The sequence below is a fragment of the Rhinoderma darwinii genome, chromosome 3 (assembly GCF_050947455.1).
Source record: "Rhinoderma darwinii isolate aRhiDar2 chromosome 3, aRhiDar2.hap1, whole genome shotgun sequence".
Classification (NCBI taxonomy): Eukaryota; Metazoa; Chordata; class Amphibia; order Anura; family Rhinodermatidae; genus Rhinoderma; species Rhinoderma darwinii.
The window spans coordinates 247191521-247197520 of record NC_134689.1 but is presented as its reverse complement, the minus strand read 5'-3'; the positions used below and the strand labels follow the sequence as shown (position 1 = coordinate 247197520).

Below are 6000 nucleotides of genomic sequence, written 5' to 3'. Positions count from 1 at the left end.
GAACGCCTCCCATTGATTTCAATGGGAGGCGTCGGCGTCTTTTTCCCGCGAGCAGTAAAACTGCCTCGCGGGAAAAAGAAGCGACATGCCCTATCTTCGGGCGCTTCCGCCTCGGACCTCCCATTGACTTCAATGGGAGGCAGGAGAAAGCGTATATCTCGCTGTTTTATGCCCGCGGCACTCAATGGCCGCGGGCGAAAAACGGCGCGATAATTGCTGCGAAAATCGGCGTGCAGGGAGAGGAATATCTGCCTCAAAGTTCCAAACGGAATTTTGAGGCAGATATTCCTCCCCCAAAATACTCCGTGTGAACATAGCCTTAGATTGGCCATTTTGGTGGTTGAAAAACACCAAAGACCATGTTAGTACAAGTGGTTTTGCTGCATGTATTTTTGTACAAATCTCATTGACAATTTGAAGACGCACAATGTTCAGGCCTTTGCTGGTGAATCCGCAGCATTGGAAGCATTGATTAGGCTGGAATCACACATGTCGTTTTCTTGGCAGATTTTTGAGCCAAAGACAGAAGTGGATCCAGGAGGAAGGAGAAGTATATGGGTCCACTTTACCCTTCTGTCAGGATCAACTCATGGATTTGGCATAAAAAACTGCCATAAAACCTCAATGTGTGATTCCAGGCTTATGGCTTTCCATAGTTGGAGTGTATTTCCTAGAGCGGTTCCTTCCTTTCATAGGCGACATCCTCCGTGAGACGTTTATGATTATTGGCGCACACACTGCTCGCTCTATCTCCCGGCTGCGCTTTATTTGTCGGGACGTCCTCCCTGGTGCGTCCTCCCGCCATATCCCGTTTCTCGCCTCCATGCTCCCCGTCTTTCCCCTCATCTTCATCCTTCCCGAGGCCTCTGTGCCCCGTGTAGTACGGACGCAGCCTCAGTAGCTCCCGCCGTGCTAGAGTCCCCTCCTCCAGCAGCAGGCCTCATCTCTCCTCCCTCTACTGCCTAGTCCCCTCCTCCTCTCCAGGCCCAGTCTTTCTCCGCCATGTTAGTTTCTCCGGGTCCCGGCCTACTGATCAGGCCAATTCCTGGTATGATCGTTTGGTTCCGAGCTGGGCAACGTCCCCGGTGGCTGTACGTGTGATCGGCAGACACAGGCGGGGGTAAGTGGGTAGCGGGGGCGCTGAGTAGAATATAACGTGTATGTGTACCCAGTCACTTGTGTAGATGTGCAGCTATTGGCACAGGAGTGGACTTGGGTATATGTGTGTACTCTTACCCCGTAGGTCTGTGCCATCAGCAGAGCTCTGTGTATGTGGTGTCTATTTACATACATTGCAGTCCGGGTGGTTCTGGAGATGCCCAGCCTGTGTGTCTATGTATGATGGAGTATATGGGAATTGTGCTGCATTTGTGTTGTCACATGTATATTGCGGAGACAGGGCACAGCGGGCACTTAGCATGGCACTTTACATATTGCTTCTGGGTATTGTCAGTGTTTTATTATGGAAGCAGCTCTTCTAGTCGCTGTCAGGGTTGTGTGGCTGATCTGTCATACAGAGGGGCTGCCTCCTATCTGTCTACACCATCAATTGGTAATTGTGCCTCCTCTGTTATGTCCAGCTATACTACCTCCATTATGTGGAACTAAAAGATCTATCTATCTATCTTTTCTTTCAGTTGTTCTTAATCAAGTAACTTTTTGTTATTATTTTTATTCCACGTTTGTGGGAAAGCTAGGTGACAACCAATATTGCCACCGTTACAGGCTCCATAGGTGCTGTCACGCAACTGTCCCAGACATCTGAATGGCAATTCTGCCTAGTCATGAGGCCATATAGAAATGTGTCCCTATGTAACTAGGCATATGTGTGACAACTCTGTATTTATGGCCATCTTGGTTGTCAGCGTACCTTCCCAGAGAGAGAGAGAACTTAGAAACTCAGAGCTTCAAGCTAAAAAAGAAATCACACACTTGGGTTCCTTTGACTTCTAAGTATAAAAATGTAGGAGCCAAATTATATTTTTTGGTCACCAAAATAAGGCTTCTTCATATCTGCGTTGGGACTCCGGTCATGGGTTCCGCCGGACCTTCCCGTCAGGGGAACCCATGAACGGAAGCCAAACTCAAACAAACAGAAACAATAGGTAGGTTTCCGTTTGTTTGGATTCCCTTCATGGGTTCCCCTGACGGGAAGGTCCGGTGGAACCCATAAACGGAGTCCCAACGCAGATGTGAACGAAGCCTAAAAAGCAATATAACATGTAAACTATAGAAATATTTACACTAGACTGTGGACTGACTGACAGCAGCGTTTACATTAATCACTGGACTGAGTAGCGTTTGCAGTTGACTGTGGACTGACAAGCGGCAGCGTTTACGCTAGACTATGGACTGACAGGCTGCAGCATTTACGCTAGGCTGTGGACTGACCGGCGGCAGCGTTTACGCTAGACTGTGGACTGACCGGCGGCAGCGTTTACGCTAGACTGTGGACTGAGCGGCGGCAGCGTTTACGCTAGACTGTGGGCTGACCGGCGGCAGCGTTTACGCTAGACTGTGGGCTGACCGGCGGCAGCGTTTACGCTAGACTGTGGGCTGACCGGCGGCAGCGTTTACGCTAGACTGTGGGCTGACCGGCGGCAGCGTTTACGCTAGACTGTGGGCTGACCGGCGGCAGCGTTTACGCTAGACTGTGGGCTGACCGGCGGCAGCGTTTACGCTAGACTGTGGGCTGACCGGCGGCAGCGTTTACGCTAGACTGTGGGCTGACCGGCGGCAGCGTTTACGCCAGACTGTGGGCTGACCGGCGGCAGCGTTTACGCCAGACTGTGGGCTGACCGGCGGCAGCGTTTACGCCAGACTGTGGACTGACCGGCGGCAGCGTTTACGCTAGACTGTGGACTGACCGTGGATTATTGTTCTATATGACCCGACTTCAGCCTAACAAGGAGCGCCGCAGGTGCAGGGCGCTCAGTTGAACGCTTCTGTACCTTAGTTTCAGTGACAGTGGTGGTCTCAGCACTCTGACCCCAAACTTCTGATATTTCCTTGCCATACCAAAAGTTTAATAAAAGTGCAGTTAGGCCCCATGCACACGACCGTAAAAACTGCCGTAATTACGGGCCCATAGACTTCTATTGGCCACGGGTACCTCCCTGTTTGCTTACGGGAAGGTGCCCGTGCCGTTGAAAAAGATAGAACATGTCCTATTTCAGGCTGTAATTACGGCACGGGCAGCCCATAGAAGTCTATGGGGCTCCCGTAATTACGGGTGACTACGTGTGTGCACCCGTAATTACAGGAGCGTTGCTAGGCGACGTCAGTAAATAGTCACTGTCCAGGGTGCTGAAAGAGTTAAACGATCGTCAGTAACTCTTTCAGCACCCTGGACAGTGGCTACCGATCACAATATAGATAAACCTGTAAAAAAAAATAGAAGTTCATACTTACCCAGAACTCCCTGCTTCTTCCTCCAGTCCGGCCTCCTGGGATGACGTTACAGCCCATGTGACCGCTGCAGCCAATCACAGGCCAATCACTGGCTGCAGCGGTCACATGGACTGCCGCGTCATCCAGGGAGGTCGGGCTGGATGTGAAGAGAGGGACGCGTCACCAAGACAACGGCCGGGTAAGTATGAATTTCTTTTACTTTTATTACGGAAAGGGCTGTCCCTTCTCTCTATCCTGCACTGATAGAGAGAAGGGGCTGCCGATTAGTGCAGTGCAATTTTGCAGCCAAAAACGTGCCTGTAAATACGGGTGGAATAATGGTGACACCGGACCCGTATTTACGGGCACAGGTCCATAAATACTGGTGCAATACGGGTCGAATACGTGTGACCAAGGACCCGTATTTACGGGTATACAAAAATACGGTGGTGTGCATGAGGCCTTACTCTGTAATGTTTTAGATCTGTATTTCTGTAGCAGGCTATTTAAAAAAATAAATAAATAATAAAATCACTGACGCCTGTGGCTCCTGTCTAAAAATGTAGGAGCCAGCTTATATTTTTTGGTCGCATTTGCAATCATTTTGGTTCATACATCGTTTTTTTTTTGTCGGGCAGAAAAACCTGCCCAGTATTATGAATTGGCCGCTTTTATTTTCGCGTTTTTTTTTTTAGCTGCTTACTATAATTAAAAAAAAATATGCACAAAACGAGCGCCACAGGTGTTTTTGTTTTTTTGCCTTCCTTTGATTTCAAAGGGAGGTCAGAGGCAGAAACCGCTCAAAGAAAGAGCATGCAGCTTTTTTTTTTTCGTGAGCGGCCAAAATCCGTCCAGGAAAAAAAAAACTCTGAAATCAATAGGGGGCGTTTCTCGGCGCTGATTCTGACATGGCTTCCGCATCAAAATCAGTGCCAAAAAAAGCTGTGTGAACTGCACCTTAATGGAGTTGTCTAGTCTCAAAAAATAGGCCATCAATAGCTAATCGGTCATGGTCCGTCTCCTGGCACCCACGCCTATCTGCTTTAAATGGGCCGCAGCGCTGGTACAAGCGCTGCTTCCCCTCCATTCCTTATCTGCTCATACTGTGAGTGGCCGACACACTTGTAGCGGCCGTTCACAGTATTACAGCCTTCTATTCATTTCAATAGGAGTAGGCTGTACAACTGAGCCGCCGCCGCAAGTGTGTCGGCGATTCACAGTGCGAGCAGGAAAGGAAATGAAGGGGAAACAGCGCTGCGGCACCTTCAAAACAGCTAATCGCCAGGTGTGCTGGGAGTCGGACCTTGACTGATTAGCTATTGATGGCCTATCCTGAGGATAGGCCATCAATTCTTGGGGGACTAGACAACCCCTTTAAGTCTCGATTCCTGATATTGTTGAACAGAAATATTTGTGAGTAGATAAGAACTTCTAGTTATTTTTACATGTAATTTTATTAAGAACAAATAGCAACAATGAATTGTAAATAAGGACAGAGGAAAAGGAACATATATATGTCTGTATCTGTTCTGCTCCAGGCTCATAATTCGTTTGGTAAATAAAGCTTTGGATACAGGCACAGCCTGTTCTTCTGCAGCTTGTCGCCTGCTTTATTCACCATTACACTCACTGCTTTTACTGCTTGTGGACCCGTTTCCACAAAGTGGAACAAATTCTTTTTCGCATGCCATATAGTGTCACATCTCATAGGTTACATATCTGCTGGGGTGATCTGCCAATAATCTCATTTTCACAAGGCTGCCAAATCCTTGGCCAATATCTGATAGTCCCAGAGGTGTCCAACTTCCGCTTAAAGACTATTTAAACCTTTGATGTAAATGTTTTGTTTTTTTTTGGTTTGTGGTTTTTGGTAAAACAATGTATTCTGTGATTTTATGCAAACAATAGGTTTTTATTATAGAATTTTTTTACTTTTGAAGATAGTTTTTATGTATTCCATATACATAGAAGCTGTATCATGCCATCAAATCCATCAGGTCTAATGGACTGACAGCTTGGCAAAAAGCTGGTCCTGCGTGTCGCTCAGCTGTTATTGATCTTACCTAAGTTCATGAACTTAGATGTGATCAATAACAGGTGGATCCTGTGTGTCAGAGACATGCAGGATCCGCTGTCACCAAAGCAGACATGAGAGCAAGATACAGCTTCTAAGTATCCAGGATACATAGAAGCTGTGTCTCAAAAAGTAAAGACATTTTTTCATATAAAACAATTAAAAAGTTGTTTAAAATACCATAATATGTTTTATTGAAGAACAAAATGTGCACAAAGGTTTACATAGCCTTTAAAGTCATCAGTATGGTCAGTATTCATATAGTGGATCTCTGACTTCCTGCTATCTGCATCACAACATCACTGTCTTGACGGTGGCAGAACTCCTTTTCTACAGTCTACATGGCATGCATGCAGAAGCCATATATTTATAGCCAATGCCTGGATCAGATCCTATACTGTGAGATCAGGAAAGCAAGTTTTGATCTAGGCTATCCTGCTCTAACTGGAGTTGGCACTAGGTCTTATACTATTTGCTGTAGTAGATCTGTGACATAGGATAGAAATCTCCACAATGACTAATCAGTGATTCACAAT

The 6000-nt window shown here is 47.0% G+C and overlaps 1 protein-coding gene across 2 annotated transcripts in view; it reads left to right on the top strand.

Moving 5' to 3' along the window:
• Nucleotides 1-689: 689 nt before the first annotated feature.
• Nucleotides 690-6000, top strand: part of ZNF592 (zinc finger protein 592) — a 30597-nt gene continuing 25286 nt past the window's right edge. Inside the window, exon 1 of one of the 2 annotated variants that reach the window (XM_075857652.1) lies at nt 690-1120. The gene's annotated coding sequence lies outside the window, so the exon portion shown is untranslated. The remainder of the gene's footprint in view (nt 1121-6000) is intronic. The other variant, XM_075857650.1, reaches the window with a different exon arrangement.